Here is a 27,213-nt window from a genome sequence, read left to right on the forward strand (position 1 = left end):
CGGCCATAGTGCAGCTAGGTTAGGCCCGTGCGAGCCTCCCCTTTCTCGCATGCTCTTCTGTGTGCTTTATGTCCTCGGGTCCCGGCCCTCGAGCGAGCTCAGCCACCGCTGGTATGCCAGGTCGCGATGCTGTGGTCAAGGCTAGGAGTGAGGTCTAGAGAGCCTGTAAGAGCTCCTAAGTCACGATGCTTAGGAACCCCCCCTTTAACACGCAAGCGAATTGCATGGGAAAAGAGGGAGCCCGCGGTACCGCCTGTTGTTGCCCCCGGGAGGTTCCTGCAGGTTAGTGTGAAGAAGGGTACAAATTGCAGCCATGCTTGCCAGCCTGCCACTGGTCGTTACGCGAGAAGATGAAGGCACTGAGGGCCTGGTGAGGTGACGTGCGCGGGCATGCCGCGAGCCAGAGCTCGACCGCTCAGATTTGTCAGCGTTGCAGGGACGGACCCGAGCACAAGCGCCGTGCCAGCATGAGCAGCCCCCGCTGTGGGGTGAGCAAGGGGTCGATCGGCGACGCGGGCGGCCGCGGCGAGTGACAATCAAGCAAGTGATGACTATAAATAACTCATGCATGGGAAAGAGCTAGCTTAGATAGATGCGAGAATGATACATGCCACCGGGACGGACCCAAGTGGCCTAGGGATAATGCAGCCCGAGGGGCACCCCCAGTAGAGTAAGCTAAAGATGCAGAAGGATACATGCCGCAGGGTCAGGCCCGTGCGACTTGGGAATAATGCAGCCCGAGGGGCGCTCCCAGCTGAATAAACTTGGAAAACGTCACCTGGTTTCGTTGTCAAAGGAGTGTTGGGGTAGCTGAAGGCACGCGCTGAAGAAGTCGCTCCTCATGAGCCGCCAAGACCCTGAGCCTCGGGAGGCTCTAGGGGCTCAGGTGGCTCCTTGAGGACCGTCTCCATCTCCGCCAGGACCACGTGATGCCTGGCCTCCTGAGCTGCCAGGATGCTCCATAGGTTGCTGTAAGTGCATCTAGTGCCACCCTTAGTTGGTTTTGGAGTATTGACGACAAACGTGGTTGAGGGACTAATGTGTTTGTGAGAATTGCAGGATAAAACAGGTAGTAGTCCCTCATTGATTTGGTTTACCTACCAGAGATGACCCCTAAAAATGTGTGAAGACATTGAAGACAATGATGGTCTGTGAAGAGTTTCACATTGAAGACTATGACATGAGAAGACATCGTATGAAGACTATGGATTGCGAAGACATAGTTGTCTCGTAGTTCCCTTTTCTTCTTTGTTGAGTCATAGGAACCACCGTACTGTTAAGTGGGGTCCAAGTGAACAAAGTCAGAGTGACTGAAGTGATGCTCAACCAAATCCTATGTCTTCGAGCGAAGACAATGAGAGCAAATCTTATCCAGAGCTGGATAAGTCAGCTTTACTTGTAGCCCAAGTCAAGCTGTCGCGTGTGTTTGAAATCTGACCGTTGCACACGTGTCAGTTCCTTAGTGACCCAGGGTCATTTTAGACAAATCAGGCCGGGTTGCCTCCTGGCTATAAATAGCCCACCCCCTACACCATAAATTGGTGGCTGCTCAAAGTTAGTGCACGGCTTTTGTCGTTTGAGAGCAACCCACCTCCGAAGCCTTTGAGAGAGAAATCCTTGCAAGGACAAATCCCTAAACACCCCGAGCCAAAGAGTGTTAGGCATCACTGAAGTCTTTCTGCCTGTGTGATCTGAAGACTTATTACACTTGAGGACTGTGAATCCTCTAGTCGGTTAGGCGTCGCGTTCTGAGCATCCAAGAGTCATTGTGGATCGCCGGTGAACGAAGTCTGTGAAGGTTTGGAAGTCTACCTTGAAGACTTACCAGAGTGATTGGGCGAGGACTGTGTGTCCTTAGCTCAAGGGGAATAAGGTGAAGACGCAGTCTTCTGAGTTAAATCTCAGCCTCCCTAACCAGACGTACAGTTGTCACAACAACTGGAACTGGTCGTCCTCACCGAGCAACTGGTTCTATCTCTTACCTCTCTTTGCTTACTGTTTGTCTTCGTGAAGTCATTGCCTGCTTGAATGATCTGATTGACTTCACTATGTGAAGAATGTTGTTGATTTGCTTCATACTATTTTCCATCTTGATCCATACTACCTAGTTGCTGATAGTCTTCGTGCTTTCACTTCATTGCTTACTTGACTATGGCTTGTCTAGTGTAGTCTACCTTCCCCTGCATATCAATAGGCTCATTTCAACTGGTTCTCTTCAACGCCCCTATGTTTTGAAGACTTCCATAAAAATCGCCTATTCATCCCCCTCTAGTCGATAACTAGCACTTTCAGTTGCACTGGATGGCGGCTGCCATGCTCGGCAGGCCAAACGGCATGCGAACATAGCTATGAGGTGGACCCTCGCATTGCTCAACGCGCGAAAGCCAAAAGCGCTCCTGAGATGCGGCCATGTTGAGCCCTGGGATGTCGATGCAGACGCACAGCTCGCCACCCTCGCCTGGCTGGGGAGCTGCACCAGGTGGGCGGCGGTCGCCGCGCATAGCCCTTGCTTCTTGAAGCTCCTGGGTGTCCTTGACGATGAACTCCTAAGCACCGGGTGCTCCTCGCCCGGTGCCTTCCTGAGGGAAATGTGCCACAAAGCATGCCTCCACGTGGTGCTCGAGCGCCTCCCTCATGATGTTAGCCAGGTCTGAGGCTCTCTAGAAGAGAGCCCCCGAGCCTCGCCCGAGGAGGGTGCCAGGCACACCTTCCTATGCGACGGAGGGAGGCGCCCCAGGTGCGGGCGCTTATCCCGAGGCAGCGCCGCTAGAGACACCGCTCTCCTGAGGCCCTGTGCGGAGTAGTGCTTCTTCTACTTGGGGATGGCCTCAGGAGGGTACTACATGCCCTCGCTGTCAGGGTCTTCGATTGCTGCGGCTTGGAAGGTGTGCTCGAGGGAGCACACCACATCTCTTTCTTCACAAGGGACTATGATGATTCCGCCGCTTCCTGGCATCTTGAGGACGTTGTAGTCGTGGTGGGTTACTGCCATGAACTTGGTTAACGCTGGGTACCCAAGGATGGTGTTGTAAGGTAGACGGTTGTGGGCGACGTCGAAGTCGATGAGCTCTGTGTGGTAGTTGTCGCGCTGGTCGAAGGTGACTGGGAGACGAACTTTCTCTATCAGGGTGGTGGAGCCATCGGTCACTCCTGAGAAGGGCTTGGTAGGCTGTAGCTGATCATAGGGCACTTGGAGGCTGTCGAACGTCTCGACAAACAGGACACTGAGCCCATCGCCGCCATCGATGAGGGTGTTGGTGACTTGGACATTGCTGATGACGGGTGAATAGAGCATCGGGAGGACGCCGGTGGTTGCCGCGCATTTGAGCTGGTCCGCCGAGCTGAAGGTGATGGCGTACTTGGACCGCCTGAGTGGGCGCATGGCCTCGAGCTTGGGGAGGGCTGCATTGACCTCGTGAGAGAAATGCTTGAAGATGCGCTGGGAAGCCGGGGCTTGAGCTCCGCCCAAGATGCAAGCGATGGTGCGTGGCTCCTAGAAGCCCCCAGCCCCCTCGTCCTGATGATGGTCGTCATTCCTTCTTGGTGTTAGCAACAGCGGAGGGAGGCCAGGATTGCCCTGAGGATGGTCCTCGCGAGGCTGGTCGCGCCAAGCGCCCTCACGAGGCTGCTCCTGCCAGTGGTCCTCATAAGGCCAGTCGCGCCACTCCTGGCAGGGGCCACGGTCGTCCCAGCGTCATCCACCTCGTCCTCCTCCTCGGCCATAGCCCCGGTCGTTGCGCTCGGGGCGTCAACCGAAGCGTCCATCTCGGATGGCCCTGAGCTCTTGACAATCATTGGTGTTGTGGCTGTGTACGTTGTGGAAGTTGCAGAACGGGCGACTGCTCTTGGACGACTCGGGGTGGTCCCGGCCGTGCTTTGTGTCTGGTTCCGCCGCGAGCACGACCACTCCTTTGCGCTACACGTCCTTGGCCTTGGCTTTCTTCTCCTCTGGGTTGACAGTAGGGAGCTCGAGGAGGGAGAGATGCCCTTCCTCAGCTCTTGCGCACTTGGTCGCCATGTTGAACAGCTCAAGAGTCATGCATATCTCCTCCTGGATGACGAGCTCCTCCTTCATCTTGATGTCGCGGACGCCATCGGAGAACGCTGAGATGATGGACTCGTCTGTCACCTTGGGGATCTTGAGGCGAACGTTGTTGAAGCACTGGATGTACTTCTACAAGGTCTCTCCCGGTTGTTGCTTGATGCGACACAGGTCACCTGCGGCCGGAGGGCAATCGCGAGCGCCTACAAGTTGGTGATGAAGCATCGCGCATCTCACCCTAGGAGGAGATTGACCCCGCGGGCAGGTTCAAGAGCCACGAGTGAGCGTCATCCTTGAGAGCCATGGGAAACCGGTTCGCCATGACCTTTTCATCGCTGTTGGCCGCCTCGATGCTCAGCTCGTAGAGCTGTAGGAACTCCGCCGGGTCGAGGGTGCCGTCGTAGCACGGAGGTAGATCCGGCTTGAACTTGCCTGACCAAACGATGGTGCGTAGCTCGGGAGTGAAGGCGCGGCAGCCTGCTGTGGCCACCGGGGCCCTCTGCAGGGGTGGAGCCTGCCCTTGATGTCCGCGCACCGCCGCCGAAGGTGGCACGCGGTCTTGTCGTAGTGGCGCCGGGAGAGCAGGAGCATTTTCTCGCGGCCGGGGAACCTCTTGGCAGCTTCCTTCTTCGTGCACAAGCACACGGCATGGTGGATCATGCCGCGGGACCGCGCGTCTTGGGGCGAGGGCACCGTCTTGGTGCGGAGGAGGCGGCGGCGCTCCGTGAGCTACACGTCCCGGTGCGAGGGCGTCGTCTTGATGCGGAGGCGGCAGAGGCACTCCATGAGCTACGTCGCCCACGGCTGGAGGTGGGCGAGGCAGTGAGAGGGATGGCGCAAGAGAGCCCCCAGTGGCGCTGACGAGCTCGGCGGTGCGGTCCAACCAGTCCTCGTAGAGGTCGTAGACCGGGCAGTAGCGTAGGAGCTCGTGTGCCATGAGCAGCGCGGCCTGCGCATCGGTGGGTGTCGGTGTCAAAACCGGCGGATCTCAGGTAGGGGGTCCCGAACTATGCGTCTAAGGCGGATGGTAACGGGAGGCAGGGGACATGATGTTTCCCCAGGTTTGGGCCCTCTCGATGGAGGTAATACCCTACTTCTTGCTTCATTGATCTTGATATGAGTATTACAAGAGTTGATCTATCACAAGATCGTAGAGGCCAAACCCTAGAAGCTAGCCTATGGTATGATTGTTGTTGTCCTACGGACTAAACCCTCCGGTTTATATAGACACCAGAGGGGGCTAGGGTTACACAGAGTCGGTTACAAGGGAGGAGATCTACATATTCGTATTGCCAAGCTTGCCTTCCACGCCAAGGAGAGTCCCATCCGGACACGAGACGAAGTCTTCAATCTTGTATCTTCATAGTCTAACAGTCCGGCTAAAATATATAGTCCGGCCGTCCGAGGACCCCCTAATCCAGGACTCCCTTAGTAGCCCCTGAACCAGGCTTCAATGACGATGAGTCTCGTGCGCAGATTGTCTTTGGCATTGCAAGGCGGGTTCTTCCTCCGAATACTCCATAGAAGACTTTGAACACAAGGATAGTGTCCGGCTCTACAAAACAAGTTCCACATACCTCCGTAGAGAGAATAATATTTCCACAAATCTAATCTGCTGACACATTCTGTAGCATGACATCATACTGTGGCCCGGTTATTATTCGAACTGTTTTTCTCAACCAGCTACTGCACATGTTGCGAGGCGGTTTTATTGGCACGTCTTGTCGAAGCAAAGATCATGTCCCCGTATCATAGGATTCTCATCAATACGGGCGTGGGTAACCCAACCGCACCATCAATTACGACACTTGGGGAATAAGCGAGTTTACCAGGCAGGTGGGGAGGCGTATAGTTTCTTCCGCCCTTATAAAGGGACAAGGATTCCTCTCTTTAACCACGCCTTCTTCCTCCCTGCTCATCCATTCTCGCGCACTCGAGCTCCAACACCCAAGTTCGCATTTTCCCCTCGAACCACTCCGAGCATGTCCGGAGCGGGAGGCAAGTGGATGGTCTCCTCCGTTACAGAGGAGAACATCACAAAGCTACGGAGAGCCGGATACCTGGCCGCGGACATCGCACACCGGCTGCATGATGTGGGCCAGATCATCCCTACTCCAAAACCCCATGAGAGGGTGGTTTTTCTTACCCACTTCGTCCGTGGACTGGGATTTCCCATCCACCCGTTTGTCCGTGGGCTCATGTTCTACTACGGGCTGGACTTTCACGACCTGGCCCCCAATTTCATCCTCAACATCTCGGCGTCTATCGTCGTGTGCGAGGCCTTCCTCCGCATTAAGCCCCACTTCGGCCTATGGCTAAAGACCTTCAATGTTAAACCGAAGGTGGTGGTCGGCCAGCAAGCGGAGTGCGAAGGCGCCATGGTGGGCAAAATGCCCAATGTCACCTGGCTCGAAGGCTCCTATGTGGAGACCATAAAGGGGTGGAAATCGGGGTGGTTCTACTGTTGGAAATATGCCCTAGAGGCAATAATAAAAGTCTTATTATTATATTTCTTTGTTCATGATAATAGTCTTTTATTCATGCTATAACTGTATTATCCAGAAATCGTAATACACGTGTGAATACATAGACCACAATATGTCCCTAGTGAGCCTCTAGTTGACTAGCTCGTTGTGATCAACATATAGTCATGGTTTCCTGGCTATGGACATTGGATGTCGTTGATAACGGGATCACATCATTAGGAGAATGATGTGATGGACAAGACCCAATCCTAAGCATAGCACAAAGGTCGGTTAGTTCGTTTGCTAGAGCTTTTCCAATGTCAAGTATCTCTTCCTTAGACCATGAGATCGTGTAACTCCCGGATACCGTAGGATTGCTTTGGGTGTACCAAACGTCACAACGTAACTGGGTGACTATAAAGGTGCATTACAGGTATCTCTGAAAGTCTCTGTTGGGTTGACACGGATCGAGACTGGGATTTGTCACTCCGTATGACGGAGAGGTATCTCTGGGCCCACTCGGTAATGCATCATCATAATGAGCTCAAGGTGATCAAGTGTTTGATCACGGGATCATGCATTGCGGTACGAGTAAAGTGACTTGCCGGTAACGAGACTGAACGAGGTATTGGGATACCGACGATCGAGTCTTGGGCATGTAACGTACCGATTGACAAAGGGAATTGCATATGGGGTTTGATCGAATCCTCGACATCGTGGTTCATCCGATGACAACATCGAGGAGCATGTGGGAGCCAACATGGGTATCCAGATCCCGCTGTTGGTTATTGACCTGAGGTCGTCTCGGTCATGTCTGCATGTCTCCCGAACCCGTAGGGTCTACACACTTAAGGTTCGGTGACGCTAGGGTTATTAGGAAGACTTGTATGTGATTACCGAATGTTGTTTGGAGTCCCGGATGAGATCCCGGACGTCACGAGGAGTTCCGGAATGGTCCGGAGGTAAAGATTTATATATGGAAAGTTGTTAAACGGACTCCGGAAAGTTTCGGGGGCATACCGGTATTGTACCGGGGCCACCGGAAGGGTTCCGGGGGTCCACCGGGTGGGGCCACCCCTCCCGGGGGGGGCCACATGGGCTGTGTGGGAGAGGGAGCCAGCCCCTAGTGGGCTGGGCGCGCCTCCCCACCTAGGCCCATGCGGCTAGGGCAAGGGGAGGGGAAACCCTAAAGGGGGCGCCCCCCTAGCTTGGGGGGCAAGCCACCCTTTTTCCCTCTCCCTTTGGCCGCCGCCCCCCCTCTAGGGTTTCCCCTAGAGGGCCGGCCCGCTTGCCCCTCTCCTCCTATATATAGAGGGGTGAGGGGAGGGCTGCATACCACAAGCCAAGGCGCAGCCCCTCCCCTCCCCAACACCTCTCCTCCTCCGTACGTGCTTGGCGAAGCCCTGTCGGAGTACTTCTGCACCAACTACACCACGCCGTCGTGCTGCCATTGGAGCTGCCTTCCTCAACCTCTCCTTCCTCCTTGCTGGATCAAGATGGAGGAGACATCGTCCGTCCCGTACGTGTGTTGAACGCGGAGGTGCTGTCCGTTCAGCACTTGGTCATCGGTGATCCGAATCACGACGAGTACGACTCCATCATCACCATCCCCTTGAACGCTTCCGCACTCGATCTACAAGTGGTATGTAGATGCAAACTCACTCCCTTGACTCGTTGCTTAGATGAACTCATAGATGGATCTTGGTGAAACCGTAGGAAAAATTTTAATTTTCTGCAACGTTCCCCAACATCTACATCACCGAGCCGCGCGACACCAACTGGGTGGCGGCCCCCGAGTTCCGATCCAGAATCCCCACGCGGCTCATCTCCTGGAAAGAGAAGGGCCTATCCTGGGGGTTCATCGGTGGAGCTGACCTGACTCCAGAAATGTATCCGAAACATGATGAGCAAGAAAATCAAGCTCGTTAATGTGGTCTAGGTCATGCTCTTCCATCGGATCCTCCCGTGTCAATGACGGACATTCAATTTGTGGGAGTTCGACCCGGCCGAGCACCAGACGCTACGAGAGCTCTTCGACACGACACACAAGGACGTCTGGAAGGTGTTGTTCAAAGGCGCTGAGGTACCTCCTCCCCTTACCAAGGACTGTGGACTCAGCGCAAAGCGCCCTGCCAATCCGGTAAGTCTTTCATATCTCATAAGATGTTCATTTTCCCCAGTCTAACCATGCGCGGGATCTAAGCCTCTACGCCATTTAACAGGACTGGGTGAAGACAGTGGAGCAGATCGATTGTCCAGCCCCCCTGTTCGAAGATCCAGTAGATGCTTTCCTAACGGAGATGCTGGCTCTGGCGCCCTACGAGGTGCCGGGGAAGAAGGCCAAGAAGAAGGCCACGGGGACCCGGAAGGGTCTCCGGTGCAAGGTCATATCGGACTCCTCGTCCGAAAACTCCGAGGCGCCTTCCTCCCACGAAAACGAGGAGAAAGAGGATAAAAGTTCCCCTCCCCCAGCCGGGGGGGGACAAGAAAAGGAAGGCCGCCCCATCCGGGGAGGCCGAAGGGTCCAAAAAGGAACGCCCTCCCGGACTGCTCCACGACGGCCGCCTATAGTGATGACGAGTGGTTTCCCAGGGACAAGCCCCTGGCGAAGTTGTAAGTATTTGGATACCATAATAATCCTTGATATGTTTTATTGCACTGCTTCTCATCACGCCGAACATGATTATGCAGTCCGTCCCGAGACCGTATCGACGTATCTTCGTTGGATGGTTCTTTGGACTCGTCGGATCTGAACAGCGATTCCCTTTTGACCGCCTCCTCCCCTCGCCCTATGGACAACGTCGAGGTGTTGTCTCGAAGGGCACTGAGCCGAGGGGAGGTAGTCCTGGAGGTGCCTCGAGGCGACATTCTGGGAACTAGGCACAAGGGGAGCAAGACTCCCATTGGTTCCGACGACGGGGGCAGCAAATTCAGCCCCCAGCCGAATACTGCGCCGGAACCTCCAGTGGTTCCAGACTCTCTCAGGCAACCCCTCCCTAAGGCGGCAAACCACCTAAGCCGACAGCCTCTGTCCATCCAGAGGCATCGGACAGCTTACTGGAAGCGCTTCGCGGCGCTTAGAGCATCGCACTATCATGAGTGCGGTGATCAAGAAGGTTCAGTCTGCCAAAAGCAGACTGACTGAAGCCTGTGCCAGCCTCCTAAAAAGCTTTGAGGTAAGTGATCAAATTATAAGAAAATGTTACAGCATAGAGAGTAGCCCCTGATGCTTTGTTTGATGTTCGCGAAGGAAGGTCGAATAGAGGATCAAAATGAAAACCGCAGGAGTCTAATCAAAATATGTCTATGTGCATATGCAGGCTTCCCTGCTAGCCGCTGCCGCACGTACAGCGGAGGTTGCTGCACTGAAGCAAGACCTTGAGCGGTCCCAGGAACAGCTCGGCCTGACCAAGAGGCAGCTCGAAGAGAACAAAGGTAAGTCATACCCTGTCTGAACATTATAAAGAAAAGTTTGGTTTTAGAATAATAGGATCATCATGAATTTGCTAGGGGCCACGACCGAAGTGGCAGCCCTAAATAAATAGCTATCCGAGGCCAAAGACAAAGCGGCCAAGGAGCGCACCGAGCGTGAGAAACAAGAGGCCCGGGTTGGTGAGGTGCAGCAAGAGCTCCAGGACTTTGCCGAGAAGTATAAGTCCTTGGAGCGTGACTCAAAGACGCAGGAGTCTGAGCTTGCAAAGGCACTCGAGAGCGCACAAAGCGCCAAGGCCGAAGCAAGCATGTGGTTAAGAAGATAGCAGTGGGTAAGGCATTCATTATGCAAAGCAAGCATGTGAAGGAAACTTTCCTTTTACTTACCCGAGTTCGGAGCTCTCCAGGAGTGTTCGCAGATCTACCTCGCAGTTTGTCGGATGCCACGGAGTTCTACCGAGCTGAGGAGGGGATCTCAATGGAGAAGTTGTTCTGGTCTCAGTATACTGGGACCGAACACCCAATGCCCTTGAGCGACCAACTGAAGCAACTGGTCGAGCTTCACAAGGCGGCCGAACAGGCCATGAAGGGTCTTATAGTACGGATGTGGCTTGGCAAACCCCTACCTCATAGCTACTTCGGTCTGGTGAGGCGGCTTGTGAATGCCTGCCCACGGCTTGAAGACATAAAGCGGTCCGTCTGCATCGAGGGTGCGCGCAGGGCTTTTGCCCGGGCAAAGGTGCACTGGGCGAAGCTGGACGTCGTAAAGCTGGTGAAGGAGGGGCCACCGGAAGGCAAGGAGCATCGCCACCCTGAAATGTATTATGACAGTGTCCTGAAGGGTGCTCGCCTTGCGGCGGAGGAGTGTGCTAAGGATGTAATATTCTAATAAATGTATTCATGTGATCCTGAAATATGAAACGATTTCATTTGCGCTATGCAACGCTTTGTTAATTTAAAATATTACCTTTTGTGCGGCCGTTTATGAAATCTGAGAGTTGGCTAGTCGTCGGCTACTGCCCCCATGTAACTAGTACTAAGGCGTTCGGGATAAACCTGAGCACTCTTTATCCCAATTTTGGGTCCTTCGAAGGAGGTGTTCAGCACGACCAACCAGACAATCGGACTATAAAGCTTTATCACTCTCACTTAGCCATAAAAGTTTACAATTTTAAATTTTGGCGAAGCCCCTTGTATTCGAAAGACCAAATTGGGGGCGCTATATACGCCTAAGTCGGACAAGGCGACTCCTCGCCCGAAGCGGAAAAAGTCTTTAGGGACTTGAGACCTCTCGAACGGCGACCAACTCTTGCCTCATCATGAAAGTCAGTTTTCGGCTTTCTCTACTGAGGTGCTCGTCCTGAAGAACCGGGACACAATCGCAGTAGTTCTCCCAGCGCTACCTTAGCCGATTTTACGGAACGTAAGGTACCAAAACATGGGAGCCGGGAAAACCCAACTATTGAACCAAGACATGATTCGGAGCTGATGCATATAATGCTATAAGTTCGGGGTGCCACACTATCGAAAGTGTTCGGACTTCTCACGCTGTATTATGGGGTATACTGGAGCCCCTGGTGCACTAGTCGTACCAGGATGTACGGGTGCGATTTGTCATAAATAAGCAGACAAAAGAAAGAAACAAGAAAGAAAAAAAGTGTAATGCAATAATAAGCTAACGCTATGCATTGTCATTAAGATAGTACGCCGAAGCGTACGGATACAAATAGTGCAATAAGCAAAAAATAAGACTATGTGACATGTCCTATCCAAGGGCAAGCTGCGTATGGGTATGTAAAACAGGTATATCGATGGTGATCAGAGACCACCTTTGTATGTCAGACCGTCTTGCTTCCTTGGTATTTCCTTGCCGCATTGAGTCCAATAATTAGACTGCCGGGAAGGGCTTCCAGAGAGTAAGGTCCTAAAAGAGAAAAAATGAGAAAGGTATACGGCCCCTGTGGCGGTTGAGCCGCTTTGTGGGACGTGCCGTAGTGGTGCCTCCGCCTATACCCATGGTATCTTAAGTGCGTAGTTATGTACGCGCAGCGCAACTTTTGCCACGTGACTGGGACTAGGACGGAGGCCGAATTGCTAGTCGGACCCAAAACGTGCCTGCCGATCCTCCTGCGGGGTACTACGGACTCGCTTGAAGGTGTCCGCGGTCCTTTTCGCCGAATTGGCAGTTTGCCTAATAAGGCTGCTTTGCGCTTTTGCTGCCAGAGCTGCAGTGTGTTCCTCTGTGCGGAGCGAGCGCTCTGTGTTTCCATTAACTGTTATAACCCCGCTTGGTCCTGGCATTTTGAGTTTGAGGTATGCATAATGCGGTACTGCATTGAATCTGGCAAATGCGGTTCGTCTGAGTAGTGTGTGATAGCCGCTGCGAAAGGGGACGATATAGAAGATTAACTCCTCGTTTTGAAAGTTGTTCGGAGATCCGAAAACCACTTCCAGTGTGATTGAGCCCGTGCAGCAGGCCTCTACACCTAAGATTACACCTTTAAAGGTGGTTTTGGTAGGTTTGATCCTCGAGGGGTCTATGCCCATTTTGCGCACTGTAATCCTGATAGAGCAGGTTCAGGCTGCTGTTGCCGTCCATAAGGACTCGAGTGAGGTGAAATCTGTCAATGATGGGGTCTAGGACCAATGCGGCAGATCTGCCATGACGTATACTGGTGGGGTGGTCCCTGCGATAGAAGGTGACCGGACAAGAGGACCATGGGTTGAACTTTGGGTGACCGACTCTATCACATAGACGTCCCTTAGTGCACGCTTCCGTTCCCTCTTGGGAATGTGGGTTGCGTATATCATGTTCACCGTTTTCACTTGTGGAGGGAAGCTCTTCTGTCCTCCTGTGTTCAGCGGCCGGGGCTCCTCCTCCTCGTCGCTATGCAGCCCCTTGTCCTTGTTTTCTGTATTCAACTTGCCGGCCTGCTTGAACACCTAGCATTCTTTGTTGGTGTAATTGGCTGGCTTATCGGGGGTGCCGTCAATTTGACACGAGCGATCGAGTATGCGGTCCAGACTGGATAGGCCAGGATTATTTCTTTTGAACGGCTTTTCCGCTGATCAGATTTAGAGCCACTAAATCTGGCATTGGCTGCCGTGTCTTCGGCGTTATCGCCGTTGTTGCGGCGCTTGTGCATGTTGCGACGTAGTCTGCCATTAGTATCTTTGGCATCTGAAGTGCCAGGATTCCTTGATGTATTGTTGTTGCGAGCCAGCCAGCTATCTTCTCCCGTGCAAAAGCGGGTCATGAGTGTCGTGAGGGCTGCCATAGACTTTGGCTTCTCTTGGCCAAGGTGTCGGGCGAGCCACTTGTCCCGGATGTTATGTTTGAATGTCGGTAAGGCCTCGGCATCCGGACAGTCCACGATTTGGTTCTTTTTAGTTAAGAACCGAGTCTAGAATTTCCTGGCCGATTCCCCAGGCTGTTGGGTTATGTGGCTCAAGTCATCAGCATCTGGTGGTCGCACATAAGTGCCCTGGAAGTTGTCAAGGAATGCATCTTCCAAATCCTCCCAACTACCAATGGAGTCTGCTGGCAAGCTATTCAGCCAATGCCGAGTTGGTCTTTGAGTTTTAGTGGGAGGTACTTGAGGGCATGTAGATCATTGCCGCGGGCCATGTGGATGTGGAGGAGGAAATCCTCGATCCATACCGCGGGGTCTGTTGTACCATCATATGATTCAATGTTTACGAGTTTAAAACCCTCTGGGAATTCGTAATCCCTTACTTCATCAGTGAAGCATAGGGGGTGTGCGGTGCCTCTGTGCCGGGCTATATCATGACGCAGTTCATATGAGTCTTGTCTGCTGTATACGGCCCGGTCGGATTTGCTTTTGGTATATCCGGCGCGACGATCATCGTCCCACGTTGGGGCGCGCCCACGTGATCCGTAGATCGATCTTGTATGTTTTGCTTTGTTTTCCAATACGCCTCGTAGGTCCTGCATGTTGCCCCGGGCCTTGGTGTTTTTTTTGTCTGGCGACGGGGTGCGGGCTGGACTTCGGGCTGATATGCCCCTCTGTCTCGGCCACGAGGTGGCTGATCAGCCGCATCATACGCTGGCGATGTGGGTTTCAATGCTTCCCCTTCGAGTTGGGGCAGCAACCTGCGCTTTGGGTAACTCTTGGTTGGGTGTTCGAGTTCGTCTTCCTCGGCCGCAAGGCCTTCGGTCCATCTATCCGCTAGCAGATCTTGATCATCTTGAAGCTGTTGCTGCTTTTTCTTCAGGCTATTTGTTGTGGCTATAAGCCGACACTTGAAGCGCTCCTGCTCGACAGGATCCTTAGGCACGATAAATTATTCGTCGCCGAGGCTCACCTCGTCTTCGGAGAGAGGCATGTAATTGTCATCCTCCGTTTCTCCATCTGCTGCCTGTTTGGAGGGCTAGCCTGTTCATCCTCCCGCTCTGAGTCTGGCTGGAGGGTATTGTCGTCGTCTTCGGCACTATCCGGAGTGTTATTATCTCTTGTGCCGGTATCGTTGCTATGGCGGGACTTAGAGCGGCGCCGCTGACGTCGGTGCCTGGATTGCTTCTTGGAGGGATTATCCTCCACTGTCTCATCGCCATCACCTTCTTTTGGGGTATCCACCATGTATATATCATATGATGAGGTGGCGGTCCAGCGCCCTCTGGACGGTGGTTCCTGTTCGTCTCCTGCATTGTCGTCCATAACATCGATGTCTTCGGAGCCGAAGTCGAGTGTCGGTGTCAAAACTGGCAGATCTCGGGTAGGGGGTCATGAACTGTGCGTCTAGGCGGATGGTAACAGGAGACGAGGGACACGATGTTTTTACCCAGGTTCAGGCCCTCTTGAAGGAGGTAAAACCCTACGTCCTACTTGATTAATATTGATGATATGGGTAGTACAAGAGTAGATCTACCATGAGATCAGAGAGGCTAAACCCTAGAAGCTAGCCTATGGTATGATTGTTGTTCCTACGGACTAAAACCCTCCGGTTTATATAGACACTGGAGAGGGCTAGGGCTACACAGAGTCGCTTACAATGGTAGGAGATCTACATATCCGTATCGCCAAGCTTGCCTTCCACGCCAAGGAAAGTCCCTTCCGGACATGGGACGAAGTCTTCAATCTTGTATCTTCATAGTCCAGGAGTCCGGCGGAAGGTATAGTCCGGCTACCCGGACACCCCCTAATCCAGGACTCCCTCAGTAGCCCCCGAACCAGGCTTCGATGATGACGAGTCCGGCGCGCAGATTGTCTTCGGCATTGCAAGGCGGGTTCTCCTCCAAATTCCGTGTACCTGTTGAATAATGTCCGGTTTCTTGTAAATGTACCGCTCCTTGGCTTCTACGCCCAATAATGGCCATCTTCCATGTGTCAAACGAATACGAAAAGTCAGGGTGTTTTTACATTTACACCCCTAGCCGCATGAATGAGCCGCCAATTTAAGGGGACGAGGATTTAGATCCAAACCACACCTTCTCCCCTCCGCGAGTATTCATCAGAGCGTATCCGATAGAGGTCCATTCTATCATGGCCGGCCGCCGTAGCTCCTCCTCTCGCCCTTCCAGCCCTCAGCCTGGAGATTGGGAGAGATGCCCTGCACAGCGAGCTAGTGACACTCCAGACCAAGGGATTTCTCCCCCGGGCCTATATGGTCCCAGTTCGAGCCGGACTTGCCACCTATAATGGCGGAGAGCAAGCGGAGAGCGCCCCCAATCCCTCCAAAGGAGAGCAGGTATGCCTTGTCCCTTACTTGATAAGAGGGCTCAGATTTCCAATTCATCCGTTTCTCCGGGGGCTCCTGGAGTTCTATGGCCTCCAGCTGCACAACCTCACACCTGCCTCCATATTGCATATCGCGGGCTTCGTAGCCCTTTGCGAGCTATTTTTGGGCTGCGAGGCTCATTTCACGCTGTGGAAAAGGCTATTCTGCCTTGTGCCCCATTCTCAGAAGGGGTCAATATATCAAGTGGGCGGAGCTGAAGTGTGGCGCATCGCCGGGACCGGATATCTATCCGGAACCCCAAAGAAGGCGTCCGATGACTGGCCTTCGGAATGGTTTTATATAGAGGACGTCCCGCTACCGGATCCTGTCCGGATCGGCCTCCCTAAGTTCGACAGTGCTCCCCTAAAGAAGCGCCTAAGCTGGCATCCACGGAGCCCTCAGAGGGAAAGTGACAAGGACGTTCTTTACCTGATGGGCAAGATAAGATTGTTAGCTCATTCCAGACTGACCATGATCGGGGTCATGGCTGCATGCATCATGCGAGGGGTGCAGCCGCTTCAGTATAGAGGCCACCCCATGTGGGACTTCAACGGGGAGGACGACGCCACCCGCCACGGCCGTAAGGGGCCGGATTCGGCTGCCGCTCTAATAAAGATCTTGTCCTCTTTGTACAAGGGAGAAGAGGAGGAATTTCTCTGCGTCAACCCATAGGGTGGATTTTCTATGTACAATCCCCCAAGTTGGGTAAGTGGTCACTTTTACTTGCCCATCCATTTTATATTCCCATCGTTAAATATTCAGTCTAACGACTTCAAAGCAGGAACTGCGCCAGGCTGTTAAATAAATAAACAGCCCTCCTCCACAACCCGAGGATCCAGGACGGTCCCTCGACCCGGCCTCTCAAGAGGATCCGGACTTATCTGTGGAGCTGATTGATGGGGTGTTTCATCAACTGAGCAAGGACAATGCCTTGGTAGCCGTTATGACCGATTACCCAGGGCTACTCCCAGCCTCACAGGTAACTGAGACCGAAGTCCCAGCACTTTGGAAAGGGATCTATCCTCGCGTGTTTTCGACTGCCGTATGACAACCGTGTTTTGCAGCGGAGCTCCTTGAGACGGGAGGCCGAGCCTGCGGCGACTAGCCAACGAGGGGCGGCAAGGCCCCGCGGGCTGAAAAGAAGTGCGGTCCGGACTGAGACGCCGGCGCAAAGGTATAGCGTGCCATCTTACTCCCAGGTGTTATTCCTTCAAGGCATATTAACGCTTGTGCTCTCTTCAGGACGAAGAGACCTTGCCGGACTATATCCGGAGAGGTTGCCAATCATGCCTCCACCAGCCAGGCTCCAAAGCCTGGTCCGAAAGCGGAGGCGAACACAAGGCGCGCACCGGACGCTCCTCCGACAAAGGATGCGGACAGGCTGTCTGCCACCAATTCCGAGGTGGAGAGTGCCATGAACCGCAGGCGTCACCGGACAGTTCTTCGCGACGCTTGTTTCTCCCCAGAGGCATTGGATGCCTTCAATTTGGGAGATGCGTGCCTCCGTGCCGCTCAAAATGGTCTAGCCAGAGCCACAGAGCAATATGTAAAAGACATACTGGTAAGAAAATTTTGGTAATTATATATATACCAGTAGCCCCCGAGACTTGAAACAGTTAGAATAACTGATTTAAGGATCATTTGTTATGCAGGTTCTTACAGAAAAGAATACTCTACTGTCCCAGGAGCTAGAAGAGTGCAAAGCCCAACTTGAGGCCGCACTAGCCGCGGCAGGGGAGCCCAAGGAGACCCCCTCTGGTAATATACGCTTCGAAAGATAAGTATTTTGCAAAGTGTGGCATGGGTGCAAATCTGACAAATGAAATTGCAGATGGCGCCGGATTAAATCTGGAAAAGCAACAACTCCTACGCCAGCTGAAGGCTGGTGAGAGCGTGCTGACAAAGGTGAGGCGGGAGAAGAACGTCTCCAAGATGCCAACACCAAGCTGGGCATTGAACTGAACGATGTTCGTGCCCGGCTGTTGGACTCCGTTAAGGAGAATCAGCGGCTTCGACGCGGCATATTTAGTAAGTGCTTAAACGAACTTTGAAAAAAGAGTTCGGCGAGGAAGTTGACTAATAGAGTAATGTCTGTAGGTATGCTAACAGGTCGTCCTGCAAAGGAAATGCCCGGTTCTACGGGTGACCTTCTTCCCGAGCTCTCACAACTGCACGAGCGAGTTCGGCAGGTGATGCGAGGCATCGCCCAAGCCTTGTGGCCATCCATCTCCATGCCCGAAGGCCTTGGAGAGCTTGTAGAGAAGCTGAAGGGAGCGCGGTGGCGCTTCTGATTGTGGAAGATGTCGGCCTGCCGTCAAGGCGCCAGGGAGGCCTAGGCCATGGTGAAGACGCAGTACACGAAGGCTGACCCAAACCACATGGCCGAGGTCGGACCCGTGGGGCCCGATGAGAAGGAGATCCCTGTGAGCTTAGTATACGGCTCAGTAGAATTGGCCGCAAAGTATTTCCAACAGGACTGTAAACTAGACAGCCTATTAGATGGTATTGAAGAGGAGTACAATCATTCAGATTGACTGTGTAATTTTAATTGACATGTGTAATGCCTTCTAGCCGGATTGTAGATCGTTTGTCATGGCCGACCTTTTCGCTTCAACCTCGGGACCTGACGGTCCGGAGTGTGTCCGAATACCCTCGCAGTTATATAAGAACCGGGGTATGCATGGAGACCAGGCGTAGGGGTCATTAGTGCTTGAACAGACAAGTGCCCAACTAGTTATGTTATATTAAATGGTTAGTAAGAAACATCTTCCAGGGAGAATAGTTCCGTTAGGGGTTCCTTTCCCTGGGAGGCATGCTCTAAAGTGCATGTCCATTCTGTGAAAAGAAACGCAGGAAAAACATCTGGGGTGTATAGATAAATAAGTGAAAAAAGATCATCTTTAGTTCACCGACCGAATATTCCCTTAAGAACGCTAGCTTTCGGCTTCACCCAGTCTGAGGTACACATCCGGCTGACCCGGCAGTAACAATCGTAGAGGTGCTCCCTTTACCACCTTGCCGAACAATCGGGAACGTAGGGGTAAGCACAGGAGCCAGGCAACCCAGCTTGGCCAAAACTTAAGTCATATCTATGCATATAATGGTGAATAAAAGGTACATGCGGAAGTGTGACACATGTGTTGGGCATGAAGCCCGTATAAATAAGCTTCTGTTTAAAGAAGCCCCCAGGTTTAATGAGCGCGGATGGCGCGTCACTTTATGAGATTTTAAAGGCTATAAGAGAGAGAGAGGGAGGGGAGAAGGAGAGAAATGTAAGACAGAAAGTATATAAAAAATGGACAGAGGAAGGAGACGAACACAGAGTCCGGCGCTAGGCATAGAATCTTCGAAGACGGGCTGCGTTCCATGGGTTCGGCTTGAGTCGGTTATCCGATGCATCTCGCAGGCGGTACGCTCCACCAGTCAGGACTTGGTCAATTATGAAGGGACCTTCCCACTTGGGCTTGAGTTTGTCCTTTTTCTTGTCCGGCAGGTGTCGGACTAATTCGCTAACGTTGTAATTTTTGGCCCGTACTTCTCTACTTTGGTATCTTCGAGCCTGCTGTTGATAGAATGCGGAACGGGCTTTTGCCACATCACGCTCTTCCTCCAAGGCGTCCAAACTGTCCTGCCGATCGAGCTCGGCTTCTCTTTCTTTGTACATGCGCACTCGAGGTGAGTCATGAATTATGTCGCAGGGCAAAACTGCCTCTGTGCCGTACACCATGAAGAATGGTGTGTATTCGATGGTGCGATTCGGCGTGGTCCGCAGCCCCTAGAGTACGGAGTCGAGCTCCTCTACCCAGTGCATATTAGATTCCTTAAGGGACCACACTAATCTGGGCTTGATGCCGCTCATGATAAGACCATTTGCACGTTCGACCTGGCCATTAGTTTGTGGGTGATAGACGGAAGCATAATCGAGCTTGATGCCCATGTTTTTGCACCAGAGTGTTACCTCGTTGGTCATAAAGTTCGTGCCGTTATCAGTGATGATGCTGTGGGGGATGCCGTAACGGTGTACAACCCCAGATATAAAGTCTATCATCGGTCTGGATTCGGCCGTCTTAACAGACTTGTCTTCTATCCATTTGGTGAACTTATCCACCATGACCAGTAAGTATTTTTTCTTGTGGGTTCCGCCTTTAAGGGGTCCAACCATGTCAAGCCCCCAGACCGCGAAGGGCCAAGTGATGGGGATAGTTTGGAGGGCGGTGGGTGGCATATGGCTTTGGTTTGCAAAAAGCTGGCAACCGACGCATCGTTGGACTAAGTCTTGGGCGTCTGCCCAGGCCGTCGGCCAATAAAAGCCTGTACGGAAGGCCTTGCTTACAAGGGACCGAGCTGCAGCGTGATGACCGCCGAGTCCGGCATGAATTTCAGCCAGGAGGTTCCGCCCTTCCACTTCGGAGATGCACCTTTGAAGGACTCCGGTAGTGCTTTTCTTATAAAGCTCTCCCTCATGGACTTTATAGGCTTTAGATCGCCGCACTATGTAGCATGCCTCATTTTGGTCCTCGGGGAGTTCCTTCCTAGTAAGGTAGGTGAGGAATGGTTCTGTCCATGGGGCGATGACGACCATTATTACGTGGGCTGAAGGTGTTATTTCATTGGCAAAGCCTCCAATTATGTCAGAGTGTTCGATGTCGGGCAGTGCGGTTGGGTCCGGGCTGTTATTGCCGGGTTCCCCTTCCCATACTACGGATGGCTTGAACAGCCTTTCCAAGAAGATGTTGGGGTGGGACTACATCGCGTTTTGCGCTGATGCGTGCCAGGACATCTGCTGCCTGATTATTTTCCCGGGCTATATGGTGAAATTCAAGCCCTTCGAACCGAGCTGACATTTTTAGGATGGCGTTGCGATAAGCTGCCATTTTTGGATCCTTGGAATCAAAGTCTCTGTTTATTTGGGATATTGTGAGGTTCGAGTCTCCGCGCACCTCTAGGCGTTGAATGCCCATGGATACTGCCATCCGGAGACCATGTAAAAGGGCATCATATTCGGCTGCATTGTTGGAGTCTGTGTACATTATCTGGAGTACGTATTGAACTATGTCTCCTGTGGGGGACGTCAAAATGACACCAGCCCCTAGACCGGCCAACATTTTAGAGCCGTCAGAGTGCATGACCCAGTTTGAATATGTGCCGTACTCTTTAGGGAGTTCGGCCTCCGTCCATTCTGCGATGAAGTCGGCCAAAACTTGCGACTTGATAGCTCGCCGTGGCTTGTAAGTTATGTCAAACGGGAGGAGCTCAATGGCCCATTTTGCGATATGGCCCGTCGCATCGCAGTTGTTTATAATATCATTAAGTGGCACTTCTGAGGCTACTGTTATTGAACACTCTTGAAAGTAGTGTCGCGGCTTCCGGGATGCCATAAATACCGTGTACGCGATCTTTTGATAATGCGGGTACCGAGACTTGCACGGAGTAAGGACAGTGGACACATAGTAGACCGGCTTTTGAAGGGGGAATTTGTGTCTGTCCGTTTCTCGTTCGACGACGAGCACTGCGCTTACGACCTGATGGGTTGCTGCAATGTATAATAGCATTGGTTCGCCAATGTTTGGCGTGGCCAGGACTGGGTTTGTTGCCAAGATGGCTTTTATTTCCTCGAGTCCAGCCATAGCTGCATCCGTCCACTCGAAGTGTTCGGTGCACCGAAGGAGGCGGTAAAGGGGTAGGGCCTTTTCTCCCAAGCGGGAGATAAAGCGGCTTAGAGCCGCCACACATCTGGTTAATTTTTGTATTTGTTTGAGGTCCTTCGGGATATCCAATTGTGACAGAGCTCGGATCTTGGCTGGATTTGCTTCAATTCCTCTACCGGATACAACGAAGCCCAAGAGCTTTCCGGCTGGAACACCGAAAATGCATTTTTCCGGGTTGAGCTTGATGTCATATGTTCGGAGGTTATCGAATGTTAGCCTCAAGTCGTCTACTAGAGATTCGACATGTCTTGTTTTAACGACCACATCATCTACGTATGCCTCCACTGTTTTGCCGATCTGGTTTGCCAGACATGTCTGAATCATGCGCTGATATGTTGCGCCGGCGTTTTTGAGCCCGAAGGGCATTGTGTTGAAGCAGAATGGGTCGTATGGTGTGATGAATGCTGTTGCGGCATGGTCTGACTCTGCCATCTTTATTTGATGGTAGCCGGAGTATGCGTCGAGGAAACACAACGAATCGTGTCCCGCGGTAGCGTCGATAATTTGATCGATGCGGGGGAGGGGGGAGGGATCCTTTGGGCAAGCCTTGTTAAGGTCTTTAAAATCAACGCACAGGCGCCAGGATTTGTCCTTCTTTGGTATCATTACCAGGTTTGCTAGCCAGTCCGGGTGTTTTATATCTTTGATGAATCCGACCTCCAATAGCTTGGCTAGTTCCTCTCCCATGGCATGTCTCTTGGGTTCGGAAAAATGCCGAAGAGCCTATTTGACTGGCTTGAATCCTTTTAGGATATTTAAACTGTGTTCGGCCAGCCTGCGTGGGATTCCTGGCATGTCTGAAGGGTGCCAGGCGAAAATGTCCCAGTTCTCTCGTAGGAACTCTCGCAGTGCGGCGTCTACATCAGGGTTTAACTGTGCCCCGATGGAAGCTGTTTTATTGGGGTCCGTTGGATGGACCTGGAATTTGACTATTTCGTCCGCCGGTTTAAAGGAGGTGGACTTGGATCTTTTGTCGAGTATCACATCGTCCCTGTTCACCGTGGAGCGCAGCGCAGTCAGTTCCTCAGCCGCTAGGGCTTCGGATAGCGCCTCGAGGGCCAGTGCGGCTGTCTTGTTTTCGGCGCAGAGTGCTATGTCCGGATCACTAGCGAGAGTGATGATTCCGTTAGGCCCGGGCATCTTGAGCTTCATGTACCCGTAATGGGGTATTGCTTGGAAGATTGTAAACGCTTCCCGCCCTAGCAGAGCGTGATATCCGCTACTGAACGGGGCCACTTGGAACGTGACCTCTTCGGACCTGTAATTATCCGGCGTGCCGAACACCACATCTAGTGTGATTTTTCCTGTACAACGCGCTTCCCGACTGGGGATTATTCCTCTAAAGGTTGTGCTACTTCGCTCGATGCGGTTCTAGTCTATTTCCATTTTTTGAAGGGTTTCCTCATAAATGAGGTTCAATCCGCTGCCGCCATCCATGAGTACCTTGGTAAGACGAAAGCCGTCCACTATTGGACTGAGGACCAATGCGGCTGGTGCTCGGGCTGTTCGGAATTTAGGTTCATCACTGGAATTAAAAGTAATAGCCGTGTCACTCCATGGGTTTATTGTTGCTACTTGGTAGACTTCGGCAAGGCTGCGGAGTGTTCTTTTTCGCATATTATTTGATGCGAAAGTCTCGAAGACTGTTAATACCGTACTGGTGTTTCTGGGGTGGCTTTCTGTGGCTTCTGGAATTAGAAGATCTTCGCCAATTTTTGCCACCTGCCGGAGTATCCAACATGCTCTAAGGCTATGAGTTGGTGTGGCGCCCTCTGCACTGTGAATTTTACAGGGTCCATTAAGCCATCCTTCCAGTACGGTTCCGTGCCCTGTAGAGGGCTTTTGCTTTTTGGTATTGAACCCGGGTGTCTGGCGATGATGCACCCTTTTATTTCGGACTGGGGTTGTATTCATGGCCGGATTGTCCCAAAATTTTATTTCGGTTTTCCAGGCGCTTTCCATTGCATAGTACTTTCGTACTATGGACGCCAAGTCAGCGAAGCGTGTAATATCACGGTGACTTATGGCGTTGAGGATTCCCTTGTCCGTGCAATTATTGCAGAAGAATGAAATTGCGTCTTCCTCGCGGCAGTCCTTTATCCTGTTCATAACCAGGAGGAATCTGGCCCAGTAATGATGTACTGTTTCTTTGGGCTCTTGCCTAATTTGGGATAGATCGCTTATGTACGGGTGGGGTGGGTGGAATCAAATCCGAAACCTCACCCAATCTGAGACCCAGAGGCCAAGGAGTTTCCGAACTCGGAAGTTTGGATTCTTGGATGCTGTCCAATGAATCTAGCCCGTCGCCTGACTTTAAGTTTAGGTCTTGAGTGATTTCCTCCCCTCCGCGGGTATCCGGCTTGGAGGGATCAGAAATCCGGACATAGCTAGTCCTTAAGATAGATGAAGGGTCGCCGCACTGTCCCTGTACCACGGCAACATGATGGGTGACCTGGGGAGAGTTAATCTCTCTCAGATCGGGTTTAGGCCCAATCTGGTCATAATCCGTAGCGACTCCCAGGGCGGCGATGCGATCCAAGAGATCGTTTAGGGAACAGAGCTCCGTTGGATCCAGCTACTCGGTGAATTCTGAGTTGACGTGAAGATTGCTTTCGATGACCCGAGAGGTCATCGTCGGCGCAGCAGCCGAACAGGTGGTCATAAGGAAACCACCTAGCCGGAGAGTTTGGCCGACAGCCAAAGCTCCCTTAGCAACAGTGCCGTCTTTAAAGACGGGATGAGGCATCCTTCCTGATGGCGACGGCACAGAGGAACTCTCAATGAAAGCACCAATGTCGGTGTCAAAACCGGCGGATCTCGGGTAGGGGGTCCCGAACTGTGCGTCTAGGCGGATGGTAACAGGAGACGAGGGACACGATGTTTTTACCCAGGTTCGGGCCCTCTTTAAGGAGGTAAAACCCTACGTCCTGCTTGATTAATATTGATGATATGGGTAGTATAAGAGTAGTTCTACCACGAGATCAGAGAGGCTAAACCCTAGAAGCTAGCCTATGGTATGATTGTTGTTCGTACGGACTAAAACCCTTCGGTTTATATAGACACCGGAGAGGGCTAGGGCTACACAGAGTCGGTTACAATGGTAGGAGATCTACATATCCGTATCGCCAAGCTTGCCTTCCACGCCAAGGAAAGTCCCTTCCGGACATGGGATGAAGTCTTCAATCTTGTATCTTCATAGTCCAGGAGTCCGGCCGAAGGTATAGTCCGGCTACCCGGACACCCCCTAATCTAGGACTCCCTCATCGAGCATGTCAGTTAAATCGTCGACAGTGGCTACTAAGTGGGTGGTGGGTGGGGAGCGAATTTCTTCGTCGTCCTCATTCCATCCTGGCCGGACATAGTTCGGCCAAGGGTCTCGTGACAGGGAGAGAGACCTCAAGGATTTTAGCACGTCGCCAAAGGGCGAGTGCTGAAAGATATCCGCGGAAGTAAACTCTGTCGGATTTCGGGTTCCGACAGACCCTTGAGGTTCGAACACTGGGGTGCGCGCGGAGATCTCTCCCCTACCGATCTACCTCCAATTTCCTCGTGTGATCTAAGCTGGAAACAACGAGCAACACAAGGGACACGAGGTTTATACTGGTTCGGGCCACCGTTGTGGTGTAATACCCTACTCCAGTGTGTGGTGTGGTGGATTGCCTCAGGGGCTGATGATGAACAGTACAAGGGAAGAACAGCCTCGCAAGAGGTGTTCTTGAGCCGGTGTGATGAACTGTTTGGGTGAGTTCAGTCGCCTCTCTCTCTCTGCTAGGGCTCTACCAGATCTCTAGATGTCCTCCTCTCCCCATCGATGTCCCTCTACTCTGTGGTGGCTAGCTCTATTTATAGAGGCCCTGGGCCTCTCCCCAAATAATGAGAAGGAAGGGCACCAACAATTGGCCATTTTGAAGGGGAACATCTAGTACAAGTTATCCTGACCAAAGGTGGTCTTCGGCTGCCAAAAGCACTGGTGATGACACCGTCTTGGGCTCCACGGTGACCTCCATCCTGACGCTCTGTTGGTCTTGGTCTCGTTGCACCGGAATGGTAACCTTTCCCCGATGCCTTGGCCTGTGCTTGCCCCCTTTGCACCAAAGGGGAAACAAGGACACTGCGCAGGCCGGCGCCCGCCTGGTCTCGATCGTCATGGCTTGCGTCACGGGCTCCTCGCGAGGTGCCCCTGCCTTGATCTCTCCGCCTCCTCGCGAGCCTGCCTGATGAGGCTGCCTCTGAGGAAGCTTTCTGTCGTACGCCCCGCGAGGCTTGGCCCCTCGCGAGGGTCTTGAGCTTGAGCTGATGAAGATGGGACGTGTTGGGCCCCCACTTGAGCCACGCCGTAGGCCGCAGGTAGGAAAGTCTGGGGACCCCCGTTCCCAGAACGCCGACAGTAGCTCCCGGGCCCAAGGCACGCCCGGGCTTGGCCTAGCAGGGAAGCGAAGGGGCGAGCGCGAAGCGCCGCAGGCCCCAACAGCTTGCGGCCTTGGGCGCCGCGTGGCGATTGATTGGGCGTGGGCGTCTGCGCTTCCCCATGACGCCTCGGCGACCGCACGACTTGATAAGTCCCTGCATGCAGAGAAACCTGTCATGATTACCTGCGATCGTGGTGCTCGGTGATTGGCCTCCTCCGGCTATAAGTACGGGGCTGCGCGAGCCCCTTCAGTCCATCCCTTCCTGCTACTCCTTTCCTTCTTCTTTCTTATTCTTGCTCCTCCTTACGCTAACGGCACCAATCCGCCGGTTTTCTGCAGAAGAGAAGGGAAAGGCCCCCCGAGAGGGTCCTGACCCACTTCCACCGAAGAAGCGGCTGGTCCTCTGCCACCGAGATGAGGGTGCGCAGCAGGAGGCATCGAGGCCCTGGTACGAGCGGCGGCCGCCTGGGTTTCCGCTACCCTTGTACGCCCGCGTCGTGGGTCCTGGGGGAGAAGGCATCGAGCGACATCGACGGTGCCGCCGTCGACGCCGGCGAGTCACGCTGGTGCGTGTCGTTCCTCCTGGAGTCCACGCCGAGCGCTCCTCTCGCGAGCTCGTGCTCCACGCCGCCATGCCTCCAAGCTCTTGGATTCTCCTTCCTCCTTCCTTCGCCTTCAAGATGCCGCCGAGCGGGGATCTGGAGCTCTGGCTGCAGCATGCTGACTGCAGTACCCTTGCAGCCGGAGCGGAGGTCACGGTCGTCGCTCCGGGCAAGGTCTTCATGACCTGGGGCTGGGGCAAAATCGCCCGGGTCTGCCGGACGGTAGGTGCCCTCGTAATTCATCTTGAATACAATGGCGCCTCCCTGATGTTCTTCAAGGTCTTCATTGCTGAAGGACGCCGGCAGGAGTGCTGCCCCAGGGAGAGCAGCAGGGGCAACAAACTGGAGAGGACTTGGCCCGCCCATCGGTCCTCCAGCAGCTCTTTAGGCAGCAACGGAGGAGCTGGGGAATCCAGCGGCTCCCCCGAGCTCCTCGCGACTCCGGAGACGAGCGACGACAGCTACGAGCCCCCGAGCTCGCGCTGTGCTCGGAGCAGGGCAGTTGTGTCCAGCCGCCGACGCCACTGATCTGGATGGGGTTGGTGCCAACGTTGGGCAGCCCACTGTTGATGATGGTGTCCCTTGCGGAGGTGCGGGCGATTAGCGTTCCTTAGGATTAGTACTTCTGTTCCCTGTGAGGAATCGAAGCAACACCCCATGGGGGTATGTAAGGTGCCTGCCATGTCTTTTGCAAACATTATGTCTTAATATGAATCAATGCGAGGTGCTTGTCCTATCTCGTCTCGGCTCCCCCTTTCTATCCTCACGAGGATGTGGCGCTCTATGCTGACAGGTCCCAGTCCCTAGGCAGGCTTC

The sequence above is a fragment of the Triticum aestivum genome, chromosome 1A (genome assembly GCF_018294505.1).
Source record: "Triticum aestivum cultivar Chinese Spring chromosome 1A, IWGSC CS RefSeq v2.1, whole genome shotgun sequence".
In the NCBI taxonomy this organism is placed as follows: Eukaryota; Viridiplantae; Streptophyta; class Magnoliopsida; order Poales; family Poaceae; genus Triticum; species Triticum aestivum.